Below are 22,911 nucleotides of genomic sequence, written 5' to 3' on the forward strand. Positions count from 1 at the left end.
ATCCCTTCTCCAGCAGATCTTCCTGACCCAGGAATCGAACTGGGGTCTCCTGCATTGCAGGCGGGTTCTTTACCAGCTGAGCTACCAGAGAAGCCCATTTAGATATTAACGTGCTGGATTATTCTGCTTTGGCCACCTTCTGGGTATGTTTCAATTTCCTTACTGGGGGAATCACTATTTTACTTTCCCTCACTGCTTAGGCAAAGTCAAATTTTCCACCAACTTTCTACGTGAGAGTTATGCAAAAATGCATACCCATCATCAGGAAAATGTCTTCATTAACACATAAACAATGGTTCATTACCCGCCAATGTGTTAATGTATGGTAAACTCATCTATTGGCATGCAAATTCTAAGTTGCTCACCCCAGGTTTTACCTAGCCACTCACCTCTACGACCTCTGAGGAAACCTTTGAAAAACTGTTTCTAAAATTTTTGTCCTGTAATTTCCCTAATGGTCAGAATTCAACAAGCAGTGGATCTGTAGGCTGACTAAAGAGCTGAGACTTCCGCCAAACTGAGAAATCCTTGCTTATACAGGAAAAGTCATTTGCCCTTGTTTCCATAACATTGTTTGTAATTGAGTTTATTACCCATGTTTATCCTGTGAGCATCCAGAGAGGTACTAGGAAAATCACAAAGATACATTTTAGACATGTAAATAATCATAAGTCTGCCTTAATAGTTAATGTACATACCAGTGAGGACCAAAAGATAGTCATAGATCTCCATTAAGGTCATTCATTCTCACTACATATATTATCAAATTGGACAAGGGATCAACTCAGGCCAATATGTATTTGAGCATCTGGCTGTTTTGAATCTATCCACTACTGTAGCTGTGGGGTAGGAGAAACTCTGTCGCGGACATGCTGTCACTCTACCAGAAATTGACTTGTTCTGGACAAGACAGTTTGTTTGCTTTTATTGTCCTCAAATTAAACTACTCTCTGTCTGACTCTTCAAATTGTCCTCAGTGTGTGATTAAACACTGGGAGAATTGTCAATATCACTCAGCTTCTAAGTCATTAAACGTCCTAATCCTTCACATTCCTTGTGGCTGAGGCCATTTTCTTTCCATTTTCTCTCCAGCTTTGTATTAGCCACCAGGATTCTGGTGACATTCTCTGTGTCGGAGATGGGGAGCTTGATGAGAGGTTTACAATTCACTAATGAGTCAGTGGGAAACAAGCACCAGTCAATACATTCCAAAGCAGATGCAAACCCACGTGTGGAGCTGCCTCAGGACGACTCCAGTTTACCCTAGGGTGCTCATGCCTGCTTCCTTCCAGTACACAGGCACCAGAAAAAAACTTCTCTCATCTTTAGAAGAGATCCCAGTTGTTGAATTGGAGAAATTAATGCATTCTCTTGAGCCCAAACACCTGTTTGTTCTGTATCCCCTAACACGAATAATCAGTTCTCCTCATGATTATAAGTCTGTTGAGAAAACTGCCCATCTTCTTATTATAATTTTGTGCATACTTAAAATGAATATTCAACTGTGATTTGTCAAGAGCTATGTCCAGTTCCTTAGGCTGGCACAATGGTAGATGAGTAGGGCATATGCAGAAAGCGGTTTTAATATAAAGATAAAATGCTTGGGATTTTTCAGTCTCATCCTTATATAATACCAAAGAACCACCTCCATCCTCACCCTCCCTTTTTCTAAACACCCCTGGTCAGAATATATGCTCCAAAGGAAGATAATTATTGTAAGGCATCCATATGATTACGGATTACTCGATTCTAAATCCTTCTTCTTTGGCAAAATGACTTGATTGATTTTGGAATTTGGAACCTCTTTGTGATACACTGCTTAGAAGTGACCATTTCAGCAAAGGCAAAAGGGGACTTAGACACACTCAGAAAAGCGTGCTGCATAAATAAGGAGAATCACATTGAATTGCCAAAGATTATTTTAATGGCTAGAACCCCTTCCTGTTACAATAATTACAGAAACATCTTTAAGCTCTTCTCTGAAGAACTTCTGAATTGAAATAGAAAATGTTTTAATGAATTTAAAACATTTACAAATTCGTATTAGAAATTTCAGGAGGAATGATGTGTCTGTTCCCTTCCTGCTCATAAGCAGTCTTTAACGCAGTTTCCTTCTAGAATCTGCAAACTATTTATACCAATTATGTGTAGCATTTTGTTGCCTAGAAATATACCTCTTTAGGATGACTGTCCTTTTAAGGAAAACAAGCATAAATCGGTTTTCTGAAAAGCTACATTTCAGAGTGACAATGCTACTTCCTTTTGGAACTGCAAAAGAAAAATGGGTCTGGTCATAATTTCTGCTTGTAAGTTTTAGCTAAGTGGTGACAAATATCATACGATATTATACATCAGAGGACAGGCGTGCATCAGTTCATATTTCTGAAAGCCCGTTAGTTACCATAATGGAAGTGAAGATTTCTCTCAAGCACCTGCCTGGAACAGAAGTCCTTCTGACAGACTGTGCATAACCTCTCATTAAATCAGCATGCAGAGAACTAACCAGCAGATGCTGCTGACATGAACCCTGATGTAATCTCTTTAACCTTGTCCTGTAAGGCGCGCACAAGTCGTGACCGGGGAATTCAAAGTAAATTAGGTTTTACATGAAAGTCTATAATCTAAATTCAATTTGATTAAAACGATGCCTGATTTGTGTTGGTGATGAAATATTCCATTGTAGCTATTAGACTTTTTTTTAAATTCATACACGGGAGTCTATGTTTCCTATCCCTACCTTATTTTTTAAGATGATCGATCAGTTTTCCATCATGGCCCTGCTCCCACATTCTTAAAATGAAGAAGCTTTTAAAGAAAGAAGTTATAAGCAAAAATAGCTATTTGTTTCTTGAGGCAATCCACTGAGATGGCACATATTCTCTGATTTCAGGAATTCATGGGAAAAGGATCACTTTGTAAGTCCAAGTGTAGTTGTTCTCTATGTTGGAAATATTTTCTCTGTATTTAATATCAGAGTCTTAGAACTACTTTATTACATGTAAGCTTCATCTCATAACTATTTTGTTAAATTAATCATTCTGATCAACACAATTTCTCATGGAAATTCAATCAGCTATAATTAAAAAAAAGTCATCAGTCGTTACCAGAATTCCTCTGTTATGATTTTACATTTCTTGTTCCTTTTCTAAGTATGTAATTCAACTTTCCGAGGATAATCTACAGGGAGTTCAAAACATTTTGGCTTCAGCTATTTTTTTGAGCCAGGAGCTGAGTTGCAAGAAATTTTACCATTTATTTCTTAAAGTTCTAGCTTTTCCTCTTTCACATCTTTAACATCTCCACTCTCTTGCCATAAGCCTCAGGGATTCCAATAATCTGATGCCCAGGAAACCCCAAATCTCTCCCCGCACAGCTGCCACCTGAAGATGGGCTCAGTGGTAAAGGACTCACTGGCCAATGCAGGAGCTACAGTTTGATCCCTGAGTTGGGAAGATTCCCTTGGAGGAGGAAGTGGCAACCCACTCCAGTATTCTTGGCTGGAGAATCCCATAGACAGAAAAACCTGGTGGGCTATAGTCCATGGGGTTGCACAGAATCAGACACAACTGAGCCACTGAACAATGACATGCAGCCACCACCCAGATGGGGATGGGGGACAAATATATATATATATATATTTGGGATTTACTGTGACTTTTCTGCAGTCTCTTTTCTTAAGCAAGTGGAGCTCCTAAATAGCCTATTGTTCTCTGACTCTCTCTATTGTAGAGTCCAAGTCCAGAGGACCTGCTGGTAAGCAGAGCAATAGCCTGAGGGCCAGGATTCCCAGGTCTCAGCCCAGCCTTCTAGGTTTCAATCCAGAATCTGGGAAAAGAGCAAAAAGAATCACTTTCACCCCTGATCCTGGGCACAGTGTTAAACTGGTTAACAAAATGAAAGTGTCAGTCGCTCAGTCATGTCCGACTCTTTGCCATCCCACGGACTGTAGCCTCTATCCATGGGATTTCCCAGGCAAAATATTGGAGTGGGTTGCCATTTCCTTTTCCAGGGAATCTTCCTGACCCAGGGATCAAACCTGGGTCTCTTGCATTGCAGCCAGATTCTTTACCATCTGAGCCACCAGGGGAAGCAGGTATAACCATATGTAGCTTTGATTTAATGCTTTAGCATTTTCTAGAGCATTTTCTCCCTCATTACTTTCTTGAGTCTTCATAGTCACTCTGAAAGGCCTGGGGGTATTCTCCTTTTTTACTGAGGAGGGTACGAAAACTCAGAGAGTGAAATGACTTGCTTAGGATCACACAGCCAGAAAGTAGAGGTATTTGAATTTTACTTTAGATCCGTCTGACCTCCAAGCTACTTAATAGAGCAGGAAAACCTACAGAATCTTGTCCCCGTGTTCCAAAATGCTATCCTTTCTCCCTTTATATTTTGTTTTCTGCAGGATAGTGGCCTCTAGGCATTGCTATTTCTCTGCATCCCCTTTCTACCTCACAAGGCGTAGTAGTTTGATCATCTGTTGAACCAGTGAGACATGGCAGTGGCAGCATGAGGGCAAGTCCTTCCATAGGGACATTATCCCAGAGCCACTGTGGAAGCCACTATGGACTGGAAGCAGTGTCAAAGTGAGGCAATATAGTCAGGCTCAGAAGACTAGCTGGGGATTTGTGAGCTGATTCATAGATATTGCTGGGAGAAATATCAATAACCTCAGATATCCAGATGACACCACCCATATGGCAGAAAGCAAACAGGAACTAAAGAGCCTCTTGATGAAAGTGAAAGAAGTAAGTGAAAAAGCTGGCTTAAAACTCAACATTCAAAAAATGAAGATCATGGCATCTGGTCCTGGCATTTCATACCAAATAGATGGGGAACAGTGGAAACAGGGAAAGACTTTATTTTCTTGGGCTCCAAACTCACTGCAGATGGTGACTGCAGCCATGAAATTAAAAGACGCTTGCTCCTTGCAAGAAAACTATGACCAACCTAGACAACATATTAAAAAGCAGAGCCATTACTTTGCCTACAAAGGTCTGTCTAGTCAAAGCTATGGTTTTTCCAGTAGTCGTGTATGGATGTGAGAGATGGACCATAAAGAAAGTTGAGCGCTGAAGAATTGATGCTCTTGAACCATGGTGTTGCAGAAGACTCTTGAGAGTCCCTTGGATAGCAAGGAGAACCAATCAGTCCATTCTAGAGGAAATCAGTCCTGAATATTCTTTGGAAGGACTGATGCTGAAGCTGAAGATCCAATACTTTGGCCACTTGATGTGAAGAACGGACTCATTGAAAAAGACCCTGATGCTGGGAAAGATTGAAGGCAGGAGGAGAAGGGGATGACAGAGGATGAAATGGTTGGATGGCATCCCCAACTCGATGGACACGAGTTTGAACAAGTTCCGGGAGTTGGTGACGGACAGGGAAGCCTCGTGTGCTATAGTCCATGGGGTTGCAAAGAGTTGGACACAACTGAGCAAATAAACTGAACTTGCAGATATTGTAGTGCTCAGCAAAGGAGGCTGCCCTTCTGTGAGTGGGCGGGGCCAGGAAGGAGGTTATCTGGAGCCACCCTGTCCAATAAGGTAGCCACTAGTCACATGTGACTATAGTGTGAATTACTTCAAATTAAGTCACGCTGAAAAATCAGCTGCTCAGTTGCAGGAACCCCAGATTAAGTGTTCAATAGCCCATGGCTACCATATTAATCAAAGCAGATATAGAACATTTCTGTCATTGCAGAAAGTTCTACTGGATCCTGCTGGTCTAGACAGCACATGCTATGTGCTGAGAATCTCACTCAGCAGACTGAGGTGCACCCCAGACTCTGCAGACCTCTGAGGATGCTACTGCTTGGCTCCCACTTCCTTCCTTATGTCTACTACTTTGCAAGCCTGTAGCCAGTGCCTCCGGAGAAGGCAATGGCACCCCACTCCAGTACTCTTGCCTGGAAAATCCCATGGACAGAGGAGCCTGGTGGGCTGCAGTCCATGGAGTCGCTAAGAGTCAGACACAACTGAGTGACTTCACTTTCATTTTTCACTTTCCTGCATTGGAGAAGGAAATGGCAATCCACTCCAGTGTTGTTGCCTGGAGAATCCCAGGGAAGGAGAAGCCTGATGGGCTGCCGTCTATGGGGTCGCACAGAGTCGGACACAACTGAAGCAACTTAGCAGCAGCAGCAGCTAGTGCCTCATTGTTTCTTTTTCCTTTCCTAACTTTGGCTCTTCTCCTTGAAGGTGGGGGCAGGTCTTGTCTTTCAAAAGAAATTTGTTCTCTTTGTTTGCTAAAATAGAAGAGAGTCTAGTCTTTGGGGGTCTTGAAAGTGGGAAAGCAATATTAGGATCCCTGCCTGAATTATAATTCTCTTAGCCTACCTTTCCCTGCTTTTTGTCCAACAATATAATTTCTTAGCAAATTATATACTTAGCCAATATGAGACTAACTTGTTCCCCTTTCCCAATTGGGTCTTGAATATTTGCATCTTTTGGGGCGAAGGCCATGGAGACCTTTCTAATTTTGGTCGTAGGGTCATGAAGATCTTTTGACTTTGAGGTCATGAGCACCTTTTGAATCACCTTAGATTTAGGATGCAGTTTGTTTGCAATGCCAGTAGGGGTTTTCGTATTTAGAGTATCTTATTAGTATCGGGAATTAAACCCTTTTATTAACAGCTGGACATCTTAAACAATCACCAGTCATTGTTAAAGTAAAGAACAGCTCATTATTTTTCATATCTTAAAAGATTGAACCCTTCACCATGATTAATAAAGGATAGTTGTTATCTGCTTTGGTCACAAAATTCAGGTACAAAAAGAAACACTTTGGCAAATTAAAAGTAGAATGGTAGCATGAACACTTGTATCTGCACAGCTAATTAAAAGACTTAACTTATTAGGCCTTGAGGGGGGAGGAAAAAAAGAAACAAACAAAGTATAATTTGCCAGATTAATTTTATGGTCTGTTCTATTTAATCAAACTATACCTTTTAGTGAAAATGACAAATCTCAGTTGTCAGAATGGGGTAGATAAGGAAGATAAAGGTCATATATTTTAATGTCACAGAAGGTCTTATTAAAGGAACCTAATTTACATTAGGTACCATGAAAAATTAATTAAATACTGTCTGAAATAATTAGGTCCAAGTTACTGATGGTTTAATTAACTCAGTTTCCTATTTTATAAGAAAACTAAAGGTCCAGTATCTCTATCAGCAGCATAATTGATAGTATGTCAAAAAGGCAAAATAGTAACCTTGACCAACTACGGGGAGAGGGTGCTGTGGCTTTCTGGCCTGGTATGCATTGCTGGTTCTCCATCGTGGCCCTGCTGCCGTGAACACTCATGATGTGTGGGCCTTGGCCACCTCTGAGCTTCTGGGCAAGAAAACCTAAGTGCCTTAGACTAGGGGAGATGGATACAAGACAGAACAAATGTATCACCTAGAGCTTGAAAAGTTTAGGCCGCATAGGCAGGAAGGTGAGATGCATTATACATGTGCCTTTTCCTTTTTACAAATTGTGGGGAATTCCCTGGCAATCTAGTGGTTAGGACTCTGTACTTCCACTGCTTGGCAGCTGGGTTCAATCCCTGGTCAGGGAAACTAAGATCCCTCAAGCTTCATGGCATGGCAAAAAACAAAAAACAAACAACAACAACAAAAAACCAAACCAAAGAACCAAAAACTCCTGCCTTTTGTCACCTCTGCACATGTATGTTAGAAATGCTAGACAACCTTTATGACCACTCACAATCTGCACAGATGGTATCGTTGTATTGAAAAAGACTTCCCTAAAGTCTGTTCTCATGTTTATTTAGTATCTTTATACCCTAACATTCATTTTCTTCTTTAGTTGTAAGTCTTTGCTCTTAAGATCATGGGCTTTGGACTTAGACAGCAGAGTTTGAATCTCATCTTGGACTAGTTAGTTCTTTGACTTTATCTTCTCATCTGTAAAATTATTATGGTTGATAATAGCTACTTAACAGAGTTGTTATAAGATAATACTTTAATGTATATAAAGAATTTAGCTCAAGTGAAAAAGTATATGGTGAAGCCTAAACATGATGGCCAGGATATTCTGTGGTCTACAGCAGGGGTCCCCAAAGTTTTTGGCACTGGGGACCGGTTTCATGGAAGACAGTTTTCCCACGGACAGGGTGGGGGATGATTTCAGGATGATTCAAGCACATTACATTTATTGTTGCACTTTATTTCTGTTATGAATTACATCAGCTTCATCTCAGATCATCAGGCGTTAAGATCCCGGAGGTTGGGGATTTGCGGCCCAAGTTGAATTAGTTAGTTGTAGGTGAATCCAAGGGAAATGCCAATTTAAAAGAAATTTAGAATGTGCCAGAAGGGAACAAAGAGGATAATGCCAAAGCAAAAAAATGTAGCTGAAGTGAGCTTCAGGTCTGATTGTTTTATTTGTTTTGGTTTTGCTTCAGCTTTTTGAATCTCAAGCTGACAAGCCAGCTCCCCTATCGGTGATCTGGGTCGAGGAGAACAGCTGTCGTCCAACCCACCGCATGCCAGGAAAGCCAGCTCTTCTTTCACCTTTGAAATGAACCAAAATGATCAAGATGATAGTCTTATAGTTTGTAAAGTCCATTAACACCCATTACTGTTTACCCTCAAGGGCTCTGTGAGATGTTGTACTCCTAGTAGCCCCAGCAGCCCCGTGTTACAAACGAGCACACTGGGTCACAGAGAGGTTAAGACACATGGGAAGCTCACACTTCGCCCTGGGAATTTCAACTCTTATTTACTTTGGTTTCCGGTCCCTGACACCACCCTACCAGAGCTCAGCCCTGTGGCGGGGTGGAGACCCAGGCCTGTGGGCTCAACTTGAAGGCTTGTAAAGGAGGAGGAGGAGGAGGAGGAAGAGGGAAGAGGGGGGGAGGAGGAAGCAGGGGCCAAAAATGAAGGCGGCTGAAAGCCTAGCATATCAGGCCCTTAACAAAGTTTGCTGACCCCGGTTTAGTGCAGGGCTTCTTCAACTTTAATGTGCATATGAATCCCTGGGGAGCTTTTTCAAATGCAGATTCTGATTCTCCGGGTCTGGGGCCTGACCTGAAAGTCTGCGCCTAACCAGCTCCCAGGTGATACCCACGGGCGGGTTCCTCGGAGCACTCTTTGCCATAGTAAGGGCTGTGCTTCACACCTGCTCCACGCCCCTCCACCTGCTCGCTCCTTGTAGGTGGCCTGCGCTATGGCTACTTGTCATTTGTATCCCTAAGGAATTTCACTTCTTTTCAGTTTCAGAGCCTGTGAACTTTCAGCACATTCACCTTTAAAGCGCCCTAGGTCTTTTCCCTCCTCCATGGGTGATGGCTTCTGCTTACTGCCTTTGCTGTCTATTCCATTTCTATGCCTGGAGAGGGGTGGGGCAGTGGTGGGGACAGAGAAGCCCCAGGATTTAGTCGCTGGCCTCCAGGAGTGCCTTGCTGAGGCCCACCCACACTGCTCCATCTGGGCTCACGTGTTCCCTTTCCTCCCTGTCTCTGTACTTGCGAGTCCCCACTTCCATGTCAGGGGCTTCCCAGTGGCACAGAATCCACCTGCCAATGCAGGAAATGCAAGAGACCCTGGTTCGATCCCCTGGGTCAGGAAGATCCCCTGGAGAAGAGAATGGCAACCTACTCTAGTATTCTTGCCTGGAGAATCCCATGGACAGAGGAACCCGGGAGGCTACAGTCCATGGGGTTGCGGAGCCAGACACGACTGAGCCAACATACACTTCCACACTGTGTGTCTCGCAAAGACCCTGTTTTCCCATCACCTTGGGTTCTCATATCTGCTGTAGACTTGTAGTCCTACCTCCCGGCTCTCCAGCCTCCTGTTTTGGCCTCTCCTCTGATTCCTCTTTCCTGGCCCTTGACTTCTTCCCTGCCAGGAGCTTTCTCCATTTTCTTTTGCTCAGCTCAGGTACAGTCGTCTAGTCCATTTGCACCACAACTCGGGGTCAAGCCTCAGGAGTCTGCTTTATATAGGGGGTCTTCCCCTTCCACAAGGATGGCCAGCTCCCTCCTTTGTGAATCTAATCTATTGGATTTATTTAGATGCTAAGCAAAAGGACTATGCCTTATTTCATTTGTGTTTGCATAATGTCCTGTTAATAATGAAGTGAAAAAAAGTCAAAGTGTTAGTGGCTCATTTGTGTCTGACTCTGCGATCCCATGGACTGTAGCCCTCCAGGTTCCTCTGTCCATGGAATTTCTCCAGGCAAGAAATACTGGAGTGGGTAGTCATGCCCTCTCCAGGGGATCTTCCTGACTCAGGGATCGAACCTGGGTCTCCCCGTATTGCAGGCAGATTCTTACCGTCTGGCCCCAGGGAAGCCCCAATAATGAGTTACATATTCATAATTCATAATATTTATGACATATCCTCATTGAGTACGGTCACTGGTACTCAGCAGTCGCTCATTAGTTCAATGAATGTTGCTTCTTGGCTGGACCCAAGCACTACTGTCCTTCCTCTTTAGGAGAGTGAACTTCTCTGATTATCATCCTACCACTCATCCTCCTACTTTGGTTTGCTGTGTGTGGGGTGACTCACTGTTGCAACCTTCTTTTACTCATAAGTCCTGTTATTTTAAAGCTGAAATGGGCTGGCGTGAGTTTCAAAAGAGTTAAATTTCACTTTTTGCTGCTATTTTATTCTTCGGGCTCTCTATCCCCACCTACTCCAAAACATCTCTCAGTTGATTCTGTTTTTTGTCCCCTTACAGGCCTTCCCATTGACCATGCTCCCTATTCCCAGACTGAATAAAAGAGAATCGTGGACTGTAAACACTAGAAGGAACTCATCTGATATGACTATCTCAAAATAAGGGCAGAAACTGAAGCGCAGAAAAGGCAAGCTGTTTGCCTAAGGTCACACAGCACATAGTTGGTGGCAGAGCAAGACTAAAATCCTCACATATTTTTCTTTTCATCAACAGATGAAATATATCTTCCTAAATCTGTTGCCTCATACACATGCATGCTAAGTCGCTTCAGTCATGTCTGACTCTGTGACCCTATGGACTGTGGCCCACTAGGCTCTGTCCGTGGGATTCTCCAGGCAAGAATACTGGAGTGGGTTGCCCTGCCCTCCTCCAGGGGATCTTCCTGACCCAGGATGTCAAGTTTAAAAATCATCCACATCTCTATTTCTGCTTTGCAAATAAGTTCATCTGTATCATTTGAGGGGATATATGTAGAGGTATAGCTGATTCACTTTGCTGTACAGTAGAATTAATACACATTGTAAAGCAACCACACTCCAGTAAATATTAATTAAAAATAAAGTAAATAAGGGCTGAACCAGAAAAAAAAATCATTGATGTACTAGAAAATAATGTGAATGCCTGCATTCTTTTAAATTCACTATACATATGGACTATTATTTACTAACAAAACAGTGCTGTGCTTAGGACGTCAGTCATGTCTGACTCTTTGTGACCCCATGACTGTAGCTGGCCAGGATCCTCTGTCCCATGGGATTCTCCAGGCAAGAATACTGGAGTGGGTTGCCCTGCCCTCCTCCAGGGGATCTTCCCAGCCCAGGGACCGAACCCAGGTCTCCCACATTGCAGGCAGATTCTTTAGCATCTGAGCCACCAGAGAAGCCAGTAGCAATCTTTATTTTGGCCTTTCCTAGGTGGCACTAGTGGTAAAGAATATGCCGGCCAATGCAGGAGATGCAAGACATTCGGGTTTGATCCCTGGGTTAGGAAGCTCCTCTGGAGGAGGGCATGGCAGCCCACTCCAGTATTCTTACCTGGGAAATCCCATGGACAGAGAAGCCTGGCCAGCTACAGTCCATGGGGTCGCAAAGAGTCGGACACAACTGAGCACGCAGGCATGCAATCTTTATTTTCCCATTTTTCAAAGACCAACGTTGGCCAATTTATTGGCCAATGTTAACTTGGTGTGGCTTTCTACTAATTCCCCAGCTAATCTTTCACACGTGTATTTTTTTAAATAGCATTCTTCTTTGGAAAAAAGGAAGTTTCTAGCATATTTGCCTTTTCTGACTCTCACTAGTAGCATACTTAAATGCAAAATCCAAGAACTTCTCACCATGAAACCTGCAAACCTAAGAAAACCTCAGGGAAGATGGTAAACCTAAACCTGCGAAAGCAAAAAAAAAAAAAAAAGGGAAAAGCCAGCCAGGCTGTCATCCACTAATTTGTGTGTTTGCAAAGTCTAATGTATCTCATATATTTGTTGGAAAGCCAAATACATGCCAACCAAAATACCATTTTGGAGTGCTGCTCCTCAGAAAACTGGAAGTGATTGTTAAAGCGCTTTGCACATCTTTTCCTGTGTCCATCGTGAAGCATGTGCACGGCGAGGCCTTGACAAAGGTTCTGGGTTTGACATGAGGGGACCACAGCAGATACATTGAATGGACTCAGGAGTCTGATGGCTCCACACCAGTTAACACACTATGGGGATATCTCTCTCCTTTCCCCCTTCCCAGCTAGAATTCCCTAGATTTTCAGGATGTGGCTTTATTCACAGATAAGTAGTTTGTATGAAGAGGTCTTCCCTCATGTCTTCCCGCCCTCATTCTTCTTCTTCCACCCACCTCATCTTACTGGGGCCCTTGTTGCTTTCTGTTTTCTCAAGTTACTTATCGACGTGTTTTTTTGGTTTTTTGCCCCAGAATGACTTGGGGCCTGTGTCTTTGCCTTATGCAGTGCATTCAGATTCAGGAAAGACTTGGTGTCATCTTTTCTAAGCCAGTCACCCAGGAAGCAAGCCTGTCACACAGGCTGAGTTAGGCCATGACGGCTCCCAAAGCTTTCCCCCAGGAATTATCCTTTGAGGGTTTCAGTGCTAAGATATGCAATCTCAAAGTGTGATTTATCTTGATAGGGAACACAGGAGCAGTTGTCAAACTCAATACATTTCTTTTGTTGGAAGAAACAGAAATCTTAAAGTTATCTGGGATCAGTGGCCTGGCCCCTCCTGGACCCTTGTTTACCCCTGGAGGACAGAAAAAAAATAAAGGCTCTTTCGAAGCTTAGGAGCCCTCTTGCAAAGGCAGGAAATTATATGCTTGCACCTCCTAGAGAACCCTCCAGAGGAGCACCAGCCAGCAATGGGGAAGAAAGGCCATTCCAAATCATCATATTCATTTTTCATTCTAGCCTAGCCAAAGGAAAAACAAACCAAGGTGGGGCAAGTCTCTTGTAAATATGCCCTTATTATAGAGCCTGAACTCTTAGCACAGCAGGCAGGTAGATGGATGGGCTTTCACTGCTTGGTGTTGGAAAGCCCTCCTGGAGAGCCACTCCAGGGCCAGTCAGGGGTCCCGGGAGATGAGCATCCAACCTGGCAGCTGGACTTCACACTTTCCTCCTAAGAGCACTTACCTGCTGTCCTGCCCACTTTGCCATAAAGATCTTTCCTAAAAAGAGAGTGGCCAATGAATTATGGAGCAGGAATTTAATAACGAGGGTAGAAATGTGTCCTGTTATCAGTCACACACATTCAAGCCCAGCCCCGGGCAGCACAGTAGATGGCGACTATAAGCTCTGGGATCTTCTCTTTCAACCAAGATTGCTTCATACAAAAGTTGACAATGCTCGCCTGAAAGCCATTATGGATATTCAACATCTTTTAAAATAGCTGAACAGACTCAACAATAAGGCATGACAGAAAACTTGGACAGGAGGCTGGCTTGGAGTCTGGCTTAAGAAAGAAACATGCTATTAAATGTAGGCAACAAACACACATTGATGAATGTTTAATTTATTTGAAAATAAGAATCAACTTGGCTGTTCATTTCTTTTCCTCCTCTAAGGCGACAAAGACAAGCAGTACACAATTTCGGTTGCTTGTTGGGGTATATCTGCCGTCTTCCTTTTTCACATTGAAATTCTTCTGCATGGTGACTCAATGATCCTCACTTACTATTTGATGAGGCGGGGAAGGGGGCTAAGAGACTTCTTGAATGGCCTTTCAGAAAGGAAGTGGAGCACCTAAAGGTGTCCTGGAGCCGTCATAAAATCATCCATTCTAACTTCACTTCATTCATTCAGCAAATCTTTGTTGAGCAGCCACAATGCACCACAGGTATACAACAGTGAACAAGGTAACACCGTCTCTGCCAGGGTCAGCATTCGTCTCTGTTTGCCCGACACTGTCCTGGTTTGGGGGCTTCCCAGTGGTGCTAGTGGTAAAGAATCCACCTGCCAATGCAGGAGATGTGGGTTCCATCCCTGGGTCGGGGGAAGATCCCTTGGAGGACGAAATGGCAGCCCACTCCAGTATTCTTTATAATTTCCGCTGGAAATTCCCATGGACAGAGGAGCCTGGTGGGCAATGGTTCATAGGGTTGCATAAAGTCAGACACGACTGAAGTAACTATGCACTCATGCACATCCTGGTTTTTAGTCCTGGACATCCATGAATTCGCCCAAGGTAGGTGGGTGAATTCTGGAGGCCTGAGTCCTGCTACCAGGCTTGCTCCTTACCAGCTGCTGCTGCTGCTAAGTCGCTTCAGTCTTGTCCGACGCTGTGCGACCCCATAGATGGAAGCCCACCTTACCAGCTAGCTGAACTCAATGAGGACACTTTACTGAGTCTTAGTTTTCTCCTGTTGGAGAAGGAAATGGCAACCCACTCCAGTGTTCTTGCCCTGGAGAATCCAGGGAGGGGGGGAGCCTGGTGGACTGCCGTCTATGGGGTCGCACAGAGTCGGACACGACTGAAGCGACTAGCAGCAGCAGCAGCAGTTTTCTCCTATAAATGGAAAAAATAATATCTATCCCCAAGAGTTATTTTAAGATGAAATGAAGCTTGGTTACTGATTCTGTTGACAGCTTTTCACCAACAACGGAAGATAGGAATGTAGACGTAGATGTGCCATTGGGCCTGGAAATAGCAAAGGCTCCCTGCTGTGCTGAACCAGAGTGGGTCCTACCAGAGATCTGGTGGAAATATCTAGCTTTCCTGGTGTTTAGATGGGGTAGGGTCTGAGGTCCACAGTGCTTTGTTGGAAAAAGTGACCAACCCCCAGGGAGAAGACCAACTGGTAACTTAACCACTCTGTCTGCTGGCAAGTGCAAAGAAAAAAAGCAAGTACTTGTCCTCCAAGTGAGGACTTGTACTCAAGATGAATGCATCGAAGTGAAAGGGGTACACTTCTAATCCTACATTAGCCCTCTCTGCTGTGGGGGTGATTTTTACCTTTCTTTTTCAGGGGTCTCATAAAGACTCCTTTTTATCTTTGCCATGCTCTCTCGCTCCCTTATCTGTACTTTATAATCTTATGTAACATTCCATGAGCATCTACTAGGCACATGGCATGTACCAGGGGCTGGACTGCTCAGAGGAAGCAGATCTTGTCCCTGTACTCAAAAAAACCTGGAAGTCTAGTCAGAAATACACACATACACATGTACACGCATGCACACACACACACAGAGTTTTTTTTTAAGTTTTTGATTCCTTCCTTTTTTCAACTGCTTTATCTTTTTGGAAAGTAGCTTAAAGGTCTTCATTTCTTTCCAGGCTTCAAGTGTCCCCCCTTCTGAATCTCAATTGGACGTTACCTTCCATACATGCCTCCCATCTTGTCAGGAAGGACTCACTTCACAGGCACCACTGGTGATGGTTCTCCAGGCATTATGTTGCCAAACTAATGTGACTTTTATGAACTGAATTTCATTCAGTTCAGTTCAGTTCAGTAGCTCAGTCTGACTTTCGATCCATGGACTGCAGCACGCCAGGCTTTCCTGTCCATCACCAATTCCCAGAGCCTACTCAAACTCATGTCCACTGTGTTGGTGATGCCATCCAACCATCTTCATCTTCTGTCGTCCCCTTCTCCTCCCGCCTTCAATCTTTCCCAGCACTCAGGGTCTTTTCAATGAGTTGGTTTCTTTGCATCAGTGGCCAAAGTATTGGAGTTTCAGCTTCAGCATCAGTCCTTCCAATGATATTCAGGATGATTCCTTTAGGATGGACTGGTTGGATCTCCCTTACAGTCCAAGGAACTCTCAAAAGTCTTCTCCAACACCACAGTTGAAAAGCATTGGTTCTTGAACTTCATTAGCCACACTAATTACTGTAGGCTGTCTCGTCATTACTTGGTAATACTGCATTTTTAAAGCTTGTCAGTAGAGAAGACTCTCGATCCCCACTCCTGACATACAAAGAGTGGAGGCATATTTCCTGCTTGCTTTGAATTGTTTGCAACGAGTAACCTCCTACCCTCTATCAAGCAAGCCGCTCGGTTCTGTAATGGTGATGAAAGAGTACCGATGTCCAGCCAATCTTTGGCAGCATGCTTCCATTAATTCAGCCTATTTGTTGACCTCCTTTGTTGATGTTCCCATTGTTCAGCAAGGTGAGGGCTACTAAAGGGAGGAGGAAGGACTAGGATTTTAAGAACCATCCAGAATAATTGGGGTATAATGTTGTGATCAGAGACCAGGATGGCACAGCTCTTCTGCCTTCATCAGCGTTAACGCATTTGCTGAGCACACGGGGCAGTGTCAGGACTTTTCCTGGTTGGTCAATTTTACACAGTCCTAAAGAGGTGTATGGAGAAGGCAATGGCACCCCACTCCAGTACTCTTGCCTGTAGAATCCTGTGGATGGAGGAGCCTGGTAAATGGCAACCCACTCCAATGTTCTTGCCTGGAGAATCCCAGGGATGGGGGAGCCTGGTGGGCTGCCATCTCTGGGGTTGCACAGAGTCAGACACGACTGAAGCTACTTAGCAGCAGCAAAGAAGTGTAAGATCAAATCCTGCTCTAAAGGACTTTATGATTGTGGGCCACCAATGTGTGTGTGTGCTCAGTTGTGTCCAACTCTTTGCGACCCCATGGACTGTAACCTGCCAGGCTACTCTGTCCATGAGTTTTTACAGGCAAAGATACTGGAGTGGGGTGCCACTTCCTACTCCAGGGGATCTTCCCAACTCAGGGATTGAACTTACAGCTCTTGTGTCTCCTGCATTGGCAGGCAGATTCTTTACCACTGTGCCACCTGGGAAAATGGATCTGCGAAAAAGAAACACAACATAGCATGTCAAGGAGGCTCTGAGAGCCTCTAGGGGACTAGGGGGTGCTATAGGGTTCTGAGGAAGCAGGGAAGCATGGAGATGGTCTTCATGGAGACAACTGCTCAGTGGTGGAAGCAGGCATGGTCTCTACAGATCACTGAGTAGTCTTGTTACTATTAATAGAAAACCAGTGATCTTTCTTCACCCTCATTTCTTCAGAAAAGCCATATTGAGTCATTATCAGCCATGTGCTGATCGTTATGGGCAGCTTGTGAACCAGTGTCCATCCTTGGTGTTTTTCTACCTCATTGCTCACCATAATCTCCATGTCAACTATACTTCACATACATGTTCTGGAAGTTCTTTTATAACTTTTGATTATAACTGCTTCCCGGAGAAGGCAGTGGCACCCCACTCCAGTACTCTTGCCTGGAAAATCCCATGGATGGAGGAGCCTGGTGGGCTGCAGTCCATGGGGTTGCAAAGAGTCGGACACAACTGAGCGACTTCGCTTTCACTTTTCACTTTCATGCATTGGAGAAGGAAATGGCAACCCACTCCAGTACTCTTGCTTGGAAAATCCCATGGACGGAGGAACCTGGTAGGCTACAATCCATGGGGTCGCTAAGAGTCAGACACGACTGAGCGACTTCACTTTCACTTTTCACTTTCATACATTGGAGAAGGAAATGGCAGCCCACTCCAGTGTTCTTGCCTGGAGAATCCCAGGGATGGGGGAGCGTGGTGGGCTGCCATCTATGGGGTCGCACAGAGTTGGACACGACTGAAGTGACTTAGCAGCAGCATACCCACTTCCATATAATTTCATCATTATAGAATGGTCGTAATTTGAATTTTCTTGTGTTTTTTTTTTTCTTCTAAATATCCCATAAACTGGTAGCAGTTAAGGGGAAAGGCAGAGGTACAGGGGAAAATTATCTTCTTGATCACTTCTTCTATCACATAATAACTGGAACATCACTGCTCTTATCTATCATGTCCTAGGTACTTTATACACATCATTCCTAATTTTTACACAGTCCTTCTAAGTTAGTTATTATTGCCTGTATCTTATAGATGAAGAAACCAAGGCACAAAGAGGTTATTAACTTCCCTGGGGTCATCCAGCTAGTAGAAGCTTTATGAGCACAAACACTACTGATACACACTGTTAGCAAAGTTCATGCAACAAATTCTCTTGGTATGAAGGAGGCTGGTCCTACCAATTTTATCTTGGCTAGCATAGACTGTTTAAGTCTACATTTTCATTCATCTGCAGTGAGAAAACCTGGCTATTTTCCACTTTTGGATTCAACTTTTCAAATTCCTTGGTAGCAGGTGGTTTATTCTACTACTAGTTTGAATGTGCTGTCTTAGGAAAAATTATGTTTTGTCTTAAATCCCTAAGTTGGCTACCCATGGGGCTCAGTTGTACTTCATTTCTCCTGCAGGGGCTGCATCCTGCCCACAAGTTCTGTGGCAAAGCCAGGGCTTGGGACTTTACAGCCCCTGTGTGCATGCCACAGTCTTGTGGCTAAACCAGGAGACTCTCAAATGTCCCACTTCTGTCCTAACTCCAGGCTAGGAAGGCGGATAGCTGGACCTTTTAGAATGTCTCCACACACAGCCTAGAATTCACAGCTGTGAACCAAGGTTCAAAAAGGACATTCTTCTCCTTTCCCCACTCTTTAAGTATGAGTCTCAGCTCAACCTTTTAGTTGGACCCTGCATTGTAGGCCAACGTGGAAGACAGCCCTTGTCTCTACAAGGGCTGAAAACATTCTCCTGAGCTGCTATTTTTTGACTTGAGATAACTGCATTCTTTAAGGCTGCCTCGGAGAAAGAAAATAGAAAGGGGGAGGTACATGCCTGCATTTATCTGTTGGTTCAGAAAAGTACCTGCAGCGGATAATGTTGGAACATTGGAGACATTTCCTGTTTATTATGCTGGGGAGAGGGGTGGCCCAAAAAGAAGAGGGGGAAAAAAGAATTTTGTGGCTACGTTCACCTTCTCAAAGTGCCTGAGAGTAGGTGAGAAATGTGAAGGAGAGGCCTCTTGGCATTGGGGTAGGGTGGCCACCATTGTGAGGGAGCAGTACCAGACTGCATCAGGGGCTTCAGGCACAGGGCAAGCACACAATCTGGTTGGAGAAGGAGGTGGGCTGTGTTCATTCACAGGCCCATATTTAACCCTTTCTCAGCTCCTACTGTCTCAGTAATTGCTTTCCTTTTTTTCTCTTCCACCTGTTCACAATGTGGTGGCAGGAATTTTTAATACAATTTCAGAATGACCCTGAGATTGTGTGGGGTCTGGGGTCACCTAGTGAAGCTAAGAGAAGAGACTGCCTGTCTTCTGGGGAATTCCCAGGAATTGATTTATCTTAATGAGATGTAGATAGGTGTATTGCTCACACCTGACCCTGTTGTATATTTTTTTTTCCCCATCCCCTCTGGGATGAACAATGAATAATCAAGGCAGTGAATAATTAAGAAGGAATCTCTCATGTTCCCTTTGGAATTTAAAAATAAGGAATTTTTTTTTCCCATTGGGATTGTTCCTGAGACTTGGCCTAGCCTATCTACTACTAATCTCTGCCTTACACGTAATGAGATAAGAATTGGACCAAACTCACAATTACTTCATTCAATGATTTTTTTTTTTTGTTTTTGTTTTGAGTGCCTACTATCCCTGGTGGCTCAGATGGTAAAGAATCTGCCTGCAATGCAGGAGAGCTGGGTTCAATCCCTGGGTTGGGAAGACCCCTGGAGGAGAGCATGGCAACCCACTCCAGTATTATTGCCTGAAGAATCCTCATGGACAGAGGAGGAGCCTGGTGGGCTACAGTCCATGGGGTCTCGAAGAGTCGGATACAACTGAGTGACTAAGCACAGCACACATGTGCTAGGCATGTTCCTAAGGGCCGGGGTACAATAGTGAACAAACAGTTAACAATTCTAGTCCTTGATGACCTTATACTCTAGTTGGGCAGAGACAGACAATAAACATTAGTTTAAATAAATCAGTAAAATAGATGTGGTTCCCCATCATCCAGCCTGAAGGTACAAAGATATACTCAATACTAGCATCGAGTCCTCTGGGCCTTGCCTCTGCTACCTAGCATGGGGAAACGCCTGGGTGCCCCTCCCTACTTGGGTGCCTTTGGTTCCTTAGCAGACCACTACTTAAAAAAAATTTTTTTAATTGGAGTATAATTGCTTTCCAATGTTGTGTTTCTGCTGTACAACAAAATGAATCAGCTATATATATATATATATATATATATATATATATATATATAAAACTGCTGTAGAACCATAATTTTTGTCCGTACACTAGGCTGATCTTTCATGTCTTCCTAGATTGGGGGAGGGACTTTTTTGTTTTCTGCAGCCAGCTAAGGTCTTGTTTCCTCAGTCAGGTGTAGAGCTTCCTTACCCTCTCCCTATCATTTTGTGGCACCTTCTGACTTTTTCCCCTCTGGCCAGATTGCCACTTCTCCCTTCATCCCAGATTCAATCTCCATCTGTCTGTGATATATTGCAATAGTATGGCTGGTGTTCCCAATCAGGCTCCTTTATAATTATAGGTCAATATCCGTTAACTTTTGTTGGCTCTTTTAAACCTCACTCATATTTTCTCAAAATAAAAGATAGTGTATGTTCACGAATAGAATCTGGTAAATACAGATAAATACAAACTAACTGATATTATTAACACCCAGAAATACTTTAATGAAGCGTCTTTTTTTCCCAACCAGGGACTCAACCAGTGGCCCCTACAGTGGAAGTGCAGAGTCCTAACCACTGAACCACCTGGGAAGTCCCTGTCTTGACATTCTTAAGTTTTGAACAAGGGGCCTCACATTTCCATTTTGCACTGAGTCCTGCAATTTATGTAGCTGGTCCTGCTTCCTTGTAACATTGCTGGTATGTCTCCTTCTTGTCTTTGCTCTATCCATGTGTTGGCTTTAAAAATAGTTGGGATTACACTATTTATATATTTCTGAATCCTACTTTTTCCCCTTAACATAATCTGTGAATGTTCCTATTTCATCAGCTATTATTTGAAAGCATTTTCAATTGATGAATGATATTCTGTTACTTATTTAACTATTTTCCTGTTGTTCAACTTCTGCCTTATTGGTTGACTTGAGATCTTGTTTCATAGGTCAGTGGTAGAACTTTATTGTGCCAAACAAATATGAGAAATTCCTATGTGTCTATGGTCTCTCAGGCGTTTTTGGAAAGACGTATTAGTGATCCCTCAGGGATGGGATTCAATCTGTTCTTCAGGTTTTCCATGTTTTCTGACATTATCCAGGAACTGGGGCACCAGACTTCGTGTGCTGGCATCACAAAGGATTTGTTGCATCAGCCTGAGTGATGATTTGCTGCAGAAAATTGATGCCTGGAACTTTACACCTCAGATCTTGGTTATTAGTTGTCATGCCTGACCCCTCCTCTCAACTCCCAACACAGTTCTTCTGGTGCCTTTGGAATTCAAATAAGTCCTAGAACTGGGCAGGCCTCTAGAAAGTGTTGGAAATCCCTCACCCTGCAAGTGAAGAATCTCTAGCCCAGAAGATAAAGGTTCAAAGACTGTCTCTAACCATAGAGACTGAGATGAGATTTGAGCCTGGTTCTCCAACCATTGATGGTTTTTATTTTCTTTTAATTAATTAATTTAGTTTAATTGGAGGCTAATTACTTTACAATATTGTAGTGGTTTTTGCCATACATTGACATGAATCAGCCATGGGTATACATGTGGTCCCCATCCTGAACCCCCTGCCCACCTCCCTCCCCCATTGATGGTTTTTCTTCGTCGGTATTCAACAATGTTCAGTTGTCAGAGAGGGATGCACTTCCTTTCTTTTTGCTCAACTTTAGTCCCTTTTTATTTTTTTAAACTAATTTTTATTGGAGTATAGTTGCTTTACAATGTTGACTTCGTTGCTACTGTACAGCAAAGTGAGTCAGCTATACATATATCCCCTCCCTTTTGGAATTCTTAACATTTAGGTCACCACAGAGTATTGAGCAGAGTTCCCCGTGCTGTACAATATGTTCTCATTAGTTATCTATTTTATACATACTAACCCTTCTTGAATTACCTTAAGAGCTTCTTGAAGGTGGTAGATCTGTAAGTACTTAGAAAATGATGGTGTTTTGAAGGTGTATTTATGCCCTTGTTCTTTGTCCCCAGTAGTGGGGAATCCAGGGGTAGGGTGAGGACAGGCAGGACGGCTGTTATATTCCCTCCTCTTGAAACAGGTTGCCGCATCCCTTGTGAAGGACAGCGCTCCCAGAATACCTGACAGACACTTGGGACAGGGAAAAGGCGTCCGTCATTCATTGGGCATTAAGATGCTCCAAAACGGGTTTCAGCTGCTGAAGATAGGAAAAAGGTAAAAAAAAAAAAAAGATCGTTCTTGGCTTTGAGTACTAGGACAACTGTTTTTTTGTTATTTTTTTCCTGCTCTTTGAAATTCCACATTATTATAATGAACTTTCTCATTTTTATAGAGGAAGAGATGTTTTAAGGGGAAAAAAAGGCAAGTATGTTTGAATGGTTTTGTTTTCTCAGTAGGAATGGAAATGATGGCTGGGCAAATTGCTTCCCTGATCTGTAGTTCTAGTCAGTCTCTCTGGCCTCCACAGCTCATGGGCACAGCGAAGAATGACTATTAAATTAAAGCAGTTGGCATATGAAATACTGTCCCCTTTCTAAAGCGTTCTTAATCCCCCCAAAACCATTTTGTTGCACTGGTTCAGCCAGATGCTAGAAAAAATGCAATTCATTTCCCCTCAATATTTGAGTCTATGGGGCTGTGGCTTTTTCTTCTATGCCCATAGTCATGTGAGAGGCCAGGCATGACAGTGGTACTTGGAACACTGCTAGGTAGATTCTACTGGAAGTTGAGGTTTAGGTGAGC

This window comes from Bos taurus, chromosome X (assembly GCF_002263795.3).
Source record: "Bos taurus isolate L1 Dominette 01449 registration number 42190680 breed Hereford chromosome X, ARS-UCD2.0, whole genome shotgun sequence".
Lineage (NCBI taxonomy): Eukaryota > Metazoa > Chordata > Mammalia > Artiodactyla > Bovidae > Bos > Bos taurus.